General features: G+C 32.4%; 1 protein-coding gene across 1 annotated transcript in view; it reads left to right on the forward strand.

Annotated features, from left to right (window-relative positions):
* Positions 1-8,374, forward strand: part of LOC149556943 (P-loop containing nucleoside triphosphate hydrolases superfamily protein) — a 45,766-nt gene extending 37,392 nt beyond the window's left edge. The window contains exon 8 of the mRNA XM_089831582.1: positions 7,437-8,374. The gene's annotated coding sequence lies outside the window, so the exon portion shown is untranslated. The remainder of the gene's footprint in view (positions 1-7,436) is intronic.
* Positions 8,375-10,951: the final 2,577 nt, after the last annotated feature.

The raw sequence follows: 10,951 nt of genomic DNA on the forward strand, positions 1-10,951 counted from the left end.
GTTGTAACTTGTACTGGGTAATGAAGATTATGGGCGTCTTATCAGTTCCTACAACCACATTTAGATTTTTGAATTGAGTGTTGGTCTGATGGCAGTTAGCTGGGTGTCAAGACAAGAAGAACCCAAACTATAAGTGGAAGGTGAAGTCGGGTCTCGTTTTTGGTATCGCACGTCTCATCTCTTTATAATCAACAAAATTTAAAGTGGTAATTGTCACCAGTGGAAGCGCTTGATGATTTGTTGCAACAAGAGGTGGTAATAAGTATGTGAACCTCTTTGGCATAAGTTTTGTAACTTGTCTGAGCGGGGATGTAACTGATAGTAGTGATTGGTGTTGATGGTATATAACCAAAAAAAAAATTCTCCCTCCAGCACGAAAGGATTAAAAATAGTGATTTTAATAACGCATGTAAATAGGGACAGTTAGTTGTCCACATTAGCTTCTAAGGCAGACAAGTTGGAATCGCAAGAGGTTAATGACAGGCAAGATAGGCGAACTTTCCATTGCCAAGTAAGGAGAGATAACGTGTGTTCAAAAGAATACAGTTTGGACGTATTTGGAAAATCGGGCCACTCACAACAGGTCATCACATACCAAGGTTGTGCGTGAACGCAAGCAGTGAGATTATATACTTCATAATTGAGTAAGAAGGGACCGTCACTACACCAAAACTAACTTTTTTGTTCATATCCAAAACGAAAGTAACCCAATACCAAGTAGACAATAGTTTAAGGGTTAGACAAAGAAGACCAAAAGTAGGGTATTTAGCATCCAAAAAAATTAAATCAGCCAATAACACCCAATGTTGGAGGGTTGTGAATAGAAACCCTTACAAACGAAAGCCAAATAAAGTCTAGAGGTATATTGAGCATAATGAAGATTAGAGGATCGTGGTTGACTAAATAATCAGTATTTTTAAACATCTGGACACTAACAAAGTGACCATAATATCGAAAGAGATTTCAATACAAATATGGCAATCAAGATAGTTTGACTATTTGAAAAAGCAATTCTGGGGCAGAATTTAGCTGCGTTAGACTTATAGTAACAGGATAACAACATTCAGCATTAGGAGAAGACTTGGATGAAATCATGAAGAGTACTATGCAGCCATAAGAGCAGTTAGCCCAGAATTCCGAATCCGATATAAGAGAAGAACTACTTGACATTTATGGAGAGTATAAAGAACTTCCTACCCAAATTCAAAATGATTTACTATTCACTGATTAGTTGGAGCTTCATCTAGAGCAGCAAAATAAGATGGATAAGACAAAAGGAAAGTAATTTGAATTAGTACAGGATCTCCTTGGAAAAGACTAATGCAAAAATTTGTATGAAGAGTTTCCAACAGATCAAAATCAGCTTTTAAAAGGGTTTAAATTAGAAGAGCAGCCAACTACCAGTGATTTACAGCCTTCTCGTGATCACATAGGAATAGTTACACAGGGTACAAGTTTCTACGTTGGGAATTTGGAGGTTAGCTTTGATAAGTAGGTTGAAGAGAACAATTACACATGAAGTATGAGTAGATTGGGGCCTTGGTTTGACGAGCCTTCATTTACAAATGATAACATGCTAACATTCGGGTTTTTGCATACAAATCAAGAGAACACGAGAAAGAAGGTCTATAATTTTGAGGGGTGTGACGACCATACATTTTTGATGTCCATGACATGAATTTGGTGGAACAATCTAAGAAGACGTTGCAAGATGATGAATTGTTCCAATATGCCGATAATAAAGTGCATACATTAAAGAACCAGCTGAAGGTTAGTGAAGACATGATTGTGGCATCTTTGTTATGACAACTCTCACAAGATGGTTGAGGATCTCTACAGGAAGGTTCAAAAGGGGGTCGAGGAAGAATGGCTTGTTTTTGATTTGCAAGTGATCAAAACAGCTCTTGAAACTATGAAATCATAATAGTTGTATTTGTTTTCCGACAGGGATAACATTCTTAAGGTTGCTGAAACACATGTTGATCAGCTGAATAAAGAAATGAATGAGATTAAGGAGCTCAATAGAGAGCTTAAGGAAACTCAGAAAACATTAAATGATGCTTGGATTTCCCTTCAGGAAGTAGAAAATCAGATTAGGATCACGAATCACTCTCAGGAACAAAAGGATAAAGAGAGGCAGGAATTTTTCCTAGAGGTAATTGATGAACTTGATAGAATTCAGCAGACGCATGCTTTGGATAGTTGCCCCAAGCGATCAAGTTCCAAAACTTTAGATCACATACAACTTATAGACAACCCTTTGTTTGAGGTAGATGCTGTTTGAATTTCCGATAACCTACTTTTTAAGGTAAAGAGAATTCCTCTTGAATTCCAGGAAGAGGATGATCTTGACTTCAGAGATTCAAATCTAGCTACAATTCTTAATAACAAAACTTGGTCACAGGATGGAAGTGGTGATTTGACTACGGTTGTGCATCATTAGATTAGTCCAAATATGGTTCTTGATTTTGCACCATACAGGAGTTGGTTGGATTATATACATCAGCCTTTGGATAGTTTTTGGTGTAGTATTGAGGAGAGTTATGTGTTGATCATAGGGAATGCTCTTTTAGCTTCATTCTTAATCATATAGTACCTATGTATGGTATTTGTTGCGCCTAGGGTTTTTACATTCAGTTTTTGAGTGGCTTGTTTATTACATCATCTATTTAGGTTGGGTTGTCACCATCTATTGGGTTATGCATAGTTCATTGATACATTTCTATGTTATCATATCGGCTGGTTATGACAACAAGGTTTGGGATCCTGGTGTTGATCAGATGTATCTATGGCTTGTTGAGGAGCTTGTTGTAGTTCTATTCAGTTTGAGGATGGATATAGTGATGATCAGAGTTGTACAGTTTATAGGTGTAGCATTATTTCATAGAGTTATTGGGATCCAGGGATTCGGTTGACGGATGGATTGCAGAGTGACAACTTGCTTTGCAGTGTGGTCGGAATTGTTTTCAGTTGGGCTTTAGGGCTGCTTGCAGATTCGTATGGGATCTTGGTACCGATTGTTTGAGGACAAGCAATTTCAAGTTGTGGAGATTTGTAATGTTCCCTTTTCTGGGACATTAGAAAGGTTAAGGGCATATTATATATGATATTAAAAATGACTTGGAGAGCGTGGACTCAAAATATAAAAGGTCAATTTAATGTTATAAAGTGGGCTAAAAGGGGCATGTGGAGATAAGACGAAAAGCCAGGAAGGAAGTCGAAGAGTTACAGCTACGGGGGTAAAAGGAGAAGAGACTCACTCAGTTCAGTTCTATTTGATATGCTTGTTTTATTATTTCAGATTTCAGTTCTCTCTTTTGAGAGTATTTGGAAAGCTTCAACTTTCAGCTAGTATGAGGGCGTAGCCCCTCGTGCAAGTAGATAGTGGATGCAAACCCATTGTTTAGGGAGACATCAATTCAGGTGTTTCATATGTGCTTATAGGTTCTTATTCTAGTATTCCAATCTGACTGTTAATATGTATTTAAGATTGGATTTGTTAGTGCTGGTTATTGTATTGCTGTTGTACAATGCAATAACATATTTTAAGGAGTTATAAGAGTTTACTGATTTTTATCTTATTGGTTTGTAACACATTGTTATATGCTCGAATCTTGAATGTTATTTTGGAAAAACGGGTTATTATCTTGTAGAGAATCTTCTGATTTTATTGTTGTAACGTATTACAATTGCCTTTATTTGAGTTTGAATGTTATATTCAAGAAGCTAGTCAAATATCTGTGGGGATTTGTACTGGTTTTGATTGTGTTCGTAATCCATCTGAAATGTTTCAGTCCTGAATATAATGTTAAAAAGGAAATCGAGTAAATATCATTGTTTGGGATATTTCAACTAAGTACTTGGTACTTGGGTATGAGTACTAGGGGTGTGGGTACGAGTACCCATGCAACCTTGGATATAAATAAACATGAATGATCATAGTCAATAAATACAAATATTGAGATATTACATTCATGAAATGATACATAAATTCAATTGTTTATTCATCCTTTTTTGTGGATTGATAATTGCTTTTGACTAGAGCTTTGAATCAATTAGGTCACATTGGGGCACCCCCCATTCTTGTAGTGATGTTTTTGCCACAGCCAAGGTATTAACTCCCTACCTATTCTGTTTATAACTCCCTAACTAATCTACTTATCTCTCGATGATTATGGGCACCATCTTATCCCTCCAAATCACCCTATCGCCCTAGTGCACCAAACATCCTTATCATTCCAACACAAGCAATCCTCTCCTTACTTGACCAAGACACATTGTTCAAAGCGTGCATGCGAGGAAATGATAATCTACATGGTGGTAGTGTGTTATGCAACAGCAATGACCTATTTGATCATTGAACAACACTTAGTACGCACAAGCCTCCCATCAACGGTAGCGGATACTGATACAGGGGCAGTCAATGTCTAAGGCAGGGTATACTGGCAGGATTCAAACTCGAGATCACCCTATTAGCAGAGTTCACTATCAGGATTTGTGACTACTGTCGTGTTGGGGGGCCACTCTCAAATTGTTTATACATCTTAAGGCAGTGAAATGACATTTAAAAAAATCAATTCTGATATAATATATTTGTGTTTTCAGTGTGTATGTGAGTGGATATTGCATGTCTTTGTATACATATATGTCTATATACACTTACAGATATATGTGTAATTCGTGCACGGTCACGTTCAGGCGAGTCTTGTAACACTGTTTCATATTAAAATTTGGTGAAGAAAAACTTGAGGATTATATGTGACAATCAATGGATTCAGGAAAAACTCGTGACTAGAATTGGATAATATGAATCATGAATCTGCACTCCTATTTATCTATAAATGTTTATATGAAATTTAAAATTCACAAATATTGAAAAACTTGATAATTTAGAAAAACAGTTTAAATAATTTGTAAAATGCTAAAATTAAATGAATTTTAATTGATCAAAAAATGTTAGAAGCTGAATAAATTAAAGGAAATAAAATCTAAAGTTAAATTCATTAAATGCTAATAATTGTTCATAAATTATTTCAAAACCTAAAAGGTAAAACTAAAAGTTTGAAACTAATAAGTAAATTTAAAAAAAAAAAAAAAAAAACAGGCTGGTAGAACTGAAGTCAGTCTTGAAAGGACTGCATCAGCTATGGAAGGGTCAAAACTTCCCTGCAGTGCTGTGTTGGCAATGACTAACATATGTTCTCTTAAAATTATTCTGACTAAATGGCCATTGAACACACTTAAAAACTGTATGGCTGTACACAACCTATTTGAACGGTGGTTTTAATTGAAATGGGTTTTTAAATGTTTACTGGATTTTCAGTTACAAAATATGTTTCAGAAACACAATTGAAACCAATTGACTTGTGGATTTGAATAAGGGAATTCAGCAGGCTTTGTTTGGGATTGTGCCTGTGCATACTCAGGTGATTTCAGTTGTCAGAGTGATTCTACCCTTTTTTGCCTAAAGAAACCAATGTTCTGTCAAAAACTATGGCTTCTTGCAGTCTGTTTTGAGTCGTAGTGCTAAATATGCAATTTTTTTTTGGCAAATCGTGGTATCCTGTGGCAAATTGATTCTGGATTTTGTCAAATTTAAGGGAGGAGTGGCCAGAGGAAATAGTTTAATATAGAAATATATCAACCATATAGGCCTTGTTTGGGCCCAACAAGGTCTTTCAAATCAGTCAGCTGCAAACAAAATAGTATAAGCAACCACAAGTACACACTATTCAAAACAAACCAAAATTGAATGCTCATTCTTTTTTCATGAGGCAGGATTGTGTGCTGACCTGGATGCTTCTAGGTCAAAATGGCCCAAATACAGGCCATTGTCTGGATGTGTTGGGACATGTTATCCATTGCATATCGGAGCTCTTTGCATTTGATACAGCACTATAGATATGTGGGCAGTTTCTGCATGTTTTTACTTATCCTCAAATTGAATATGGCACTGGACTATTTGGTATTGTATCTCATATGTCAGATATGGCCTAAATACAGGTATGAATATGGATATGTTTGAACAAGGTTCAGGTATGCAATTCTGGCAAATATAAAGATTCAGAACCACTTCCTTTGGAAGAAATTGAGAAATAACATGACAAATGTGGTTGATTATTTACAAAATTTTGGAAAGTAATGCTACTATTATATGAGCAATCTGAAGTGTTATACATTTTCATGCTGTAAATCGTTAATGCCAAAGAAAGTGCAATTAGTGACAGTATGGATTTACTTTAAGAGCTATAAACATAGAATCCCAGAAGGAATGCTTGTCAATATAATGCCAAATTTCAGTAGTAATGCTGCAGTGATAGTAACTATAATGATACACTTTAAAAAATATAAAACTTGTAATTTCGCCTTGAAATATTATAGTTCATTAGTTTGATATGTTTTTGGGAAAAAATTGTGTTTAATTACAAAAGAGAATTATAAAGTGCAATTATGACAGAATATGAATTTGTTTCAAGAGCTATAAACATCTAAATCCCAGAAGGAATATTTACTCGAATAATGCTACAAATTCAGTAGTAATGCAACAAGAATACAATCATATATAGGTCTTTGAGGGAAAATCTTCTAATGTAACCTTGAAACACATTTGTTTGAAGCTTGCTAAAAGATTCCCGGGTTTCATTGGTAGGCTTTGTGACAGTACTTCTGAATTTAATTTCAGTTACATTTCTTTAGTAGCAAGAGAACAGATTTTTGACAAGCTGCTTGAGTCTTAATGTCCTTGGATTCCTGCTCTCTTTCCCTGCAGACAATGAACATTGAAAGATAAATTTAAGATTGAAAACAATTAAGCATGAAGGTTGGGTGTTTAATTTTGTAAAAGAATGAAGGCTAATATATCCTTAAGTGATGTGAGTTAGTCCTGTTTTAAAACTCTTGTACCCTTTACAGTGATTTATTTCTTTCAAAGTTATTGTATTTGGCTCTTTGGGTGCTTGCATTTATGCGCCTCTGACTAAGTTGTAAAAGGCTATTTTGAGTTTCACATGTAAAGAATTTAAGCAACCTTTAGATACACTAATAGATTCTTTTAATGAATTTTAACTCCACCGTCACTAAACTTTTGGTATGTTGGATTTGTAGTTTTAATTGCTTACTTTGAAGCATAGTAGAAACCATACTGAGAATTTATTCTGAACTCAAGAGGATGTCATAGCCCATTAAATTATTTTCTGACATGTTACATCAGCTTTTATCCCAAGTTTTTGGGAAAGCTTTGTAGTATGTTTACCTGGTAATATGTACAGCACTGAAATCTGAATTTTGATTGATTACCATATTACTTTTGAATTAGTTTTTTTGTGAACTATTAGTTCTTGTGCATGAAATGAAATTTCACTGGCTTTTAACATTTTGTATGGTTATATTTTAATTTTCATTCCATGACACTAAGTTCTATGTGTTTGGATTTGTAGTTTTTACGGCTCATTTCAAAACATAGCAAAAACTATGTTGAGAATTCATTCTGAATATAGAGGGCAGGAGAGGGTTAAATTCCTGAACAGTTCAAGGATTTAATAAATTGTAGTCAGTTCCCTGGGGAACTATGTATAAGTGTAAGAGCCACCTTTCAGCTCAAATTGATGGCTAAAGTATTCAGAAAATCAGTGGTTGTTCTAAGAAATTAACAAGGACTCAAACTGCTACAATGGTGACAAAACCCTCGTGCATGTGCATCAAGTGGCATTTTCTCTTTCCATTGAAAAACTGAGACCCCTATTTCTACCTTATGAGGCACATTGATGGTATGGGGGTTACAGTGGATTTTTTAGTTGACTGCTTTGCAGTGATAGCAAGATATATGCAAATTGTGAGTTGCAGATGTTCAAAGTCTCCAATCTTTAGCATTCTGATAAAAGCTCAAGGCAATTTAATTATGTTGTATTTCAATCAGCTACTGGTAGTCTGTCAGAATTAAGGGACAATTCAGGTGGGTATAATGTGGAAGATGCTTATTCTTGCTACCTTTCTATTTTCGAGGGTTTTGTCATCTTCCAAAATAGGGTTGATGACTTTCGAATTCCATGTTTCATTGGAGACTACAGAAAGAATCTTGATGGCCTGATTTCTTGATCTGTTGGTTGCTGATACTTTCCCTTCTTATTCTCACTCCTCATGGGATACTGATGTTGTTGTGGCATTAATATATATGGAAACAGATTGCAGTTTATTCGCAAAAGTATAGTCTGGGGATAGGGGATCAAATGGCTAGCAGAGATATGTTGTATTTTAAAATTTGACATTTGCACTCGTACAATGGGAATCTTGAAAGAATTTTATTGTGCTTTCATGTTCAGTAAAGGCTTATTTGTAAGTAATGCTAAAAGTGCTGAACAGTCTTAAACATTTGAAATGATTCGTTTTTTGGTCTTGTTAGAAAACACAAAATTGGCTTTTCATGAAAATGCTATGAAGAGAGGGCAAGTTGGATTAAATGGATTAAAATCATTATCTGTACGCATCAATATTTATTTTTGTCTCCTGGTTTCCCTTTTATGGGCAGACCTCCCAGAACTTACAGAATTTACATAAATAAACACTAATCTTGGCTAGCCTATATGTATTTCATAATCGCAAAAAATGAAATGCCTTTAATAAAAGTATTCTATTATCTGATGAAATCTCTATTATGAGCCACTTTCATTCCTAGAAAGAGAACTCACTGTTAATCTGTGCAAAATTATGGCTTTTTTAATGACTTCCTACTACTGCATTTGAGAAAAGCGATAGAATTATTTGAGGTTTATCTTAGTATTCACTCCTGTGATAACTCTCCGTCTATAGTTGCTTTTTAGTGCTTCCTGAATTGCACATTATGATAGTTCATTTTGAAGTCGAGGAAAATTCTAATATGTAAAGCAAACATGGCAGACAATCTCTTGCGGTGAGAGTTCATCTTCTAAGCTTAAGGGTGAACACAAATCTCTTCATCATGGAAAGGATAAGTGAATTTTTTAAAGTATGTTCGGAGAACTACTTACATAATGCTAGAAAGAAGAAATACTTTAGATAACGAGTATGACGCTAAATAAGTTTACCATCTTTCAAAATACATTGATGAAGGAAAAGAACAGCAGAATATCAGGAGCAAAATAATAATCAAGAGAACGATGAGAGAGTGATTTCCCATGGAAAAATTCAACACGATAAAAGAAAAGATTGAAGAAACTTCTTTTAGAAAGAATTCAGAACCAATTAATGACAAGAGACGCAATGCGTCATAGGTCTTGCCTAATAATGCATAATGGTTGTAGAGATGTAGATGAGTGAGAATCTAAATTAACATTGTGAATGCATTAATTTTTTTTTAGAAATGCACTTGTGATCTGATAAGATTGCTCATATTTTGTTGTTAAATTCTAATCTTAGAAATGCACTTGTGATTTGATAGGATGGCTCATATTTTGTTGGTAAGTTCTCGTCTTAGAAATGTGCTTGTGATTTGATAGGATGACTCATATTTTTAATCATTAGCGTTGAACAAAAACTAGGATAGAGATATAGATAGAGATAAATAATAGTATATAACAATAACAACATAAACATATATGCAGAGTTAAAAAAAAGATAGATAATATAGAGGAGGAAGAGGAAGAGAGATAAAATAGTAAGATCGAATAATATCAACATAAGTTGTGTGTGTGAGAGAGAAAGATAATTAAATATAATAATTTTTCTTAATAAAAAAATAGTCAAAATAAAATCATGGTTATAATAAAAAATTAAAATATTTTATATTTTAATTAATGAAATTAAGAATTTAATTTTTATATTAAAACTCACATTTCTATAAAGAAAAATGAGATGTATTGAAATATAAAAGTATTTTATAAGTAAAACTAATTATTTAGTTTTACACAATTAGAGAAGGTTTACTATTTAATGTTTTGTATTTTCAAAATTTTCATAAAATTAAGTAATTTTTAATTATGAAATAATATCTATATAATTTAATATATACATTTGCAAATAATAAATAGATTTAATACATATAAATATAAATTTGATGTTGATGAATGAATATGATGTAATAAATTAGAAATAAAATATAACTACTTAATTTTAATACATAGTTTATAAAAACTTAATAATAATTTATATATATTTTAGAATTGAATTATTTCTTTTTTGTGGTTTTTTTTTTAGTATGTTTTTTTGATATAACATATAATTATTAATTTAATATTAAAATATGTATTTAAGTTTTAAATGTATTTAAACTAAATGATAAATTGTTTAAATAAAAAATAGTAATAATAACAAATGATATAATTTATAAATTGTAACACTTATCAAATATAAATATTACAAACACTATTGTAAAATATAATTTATTAAAAAACAATATTGTTTAATTTATTTTTATAAAAGTAAAATAATAGTAATAAAAATTACAAAGATATAACATATTGAAAAATCACACACACACACACACACGGAACCTAAACAAGTTATATTAAATAGTAAAAAATAAACATCAATGTAAAATTAATAATAAATATATTTAAAATAAGAAATTACTAAAACGAATTATATTAAATAGTAAAAAATAAACATCAATGTAAAATTAATAATAAATATATTTAAAATAAAAAATAAAAATATTTAATACATTGTGATAATTAATATTGATTAGACATGTGTGAGGTGGAAGATAAAATGATTGGAAAAATAAAATCTTATCAACTTTCACAGATGTGGAAAAGATAAAGTTGTAATTAATACATTCATTAATGCAAGAGGAAGTTGTTAGAAAATATTTGTATTTTTTGTTAAAGAAAATTAATTTTCTCCCCCACCAAAAATAGTATGGACCTATTAATAGAATGGATGAAAAATGTGATTTATAAAATAATGAAAAATTAGAAAAAGATACAAACATTTGAAATCTCATATAATCTTTTAAATTCTTTGATTTGATTTGTTAGTG

Source organism: Cupressus sempervirens, chromosome 5 (assembly GCF_028749045.1).
Source record: "Cupressus sempervirens isolate cs-2001-9-10 chromosome 5, ASM2874904v1, whole genome shotgun sequence".
Lineage (NCBI taxonomy): Eukaryota > Viridiplantae > Streptophyta > Pinopsida > Cupressales > Cupressaceae > Cupressus > Cupressus sempervirens.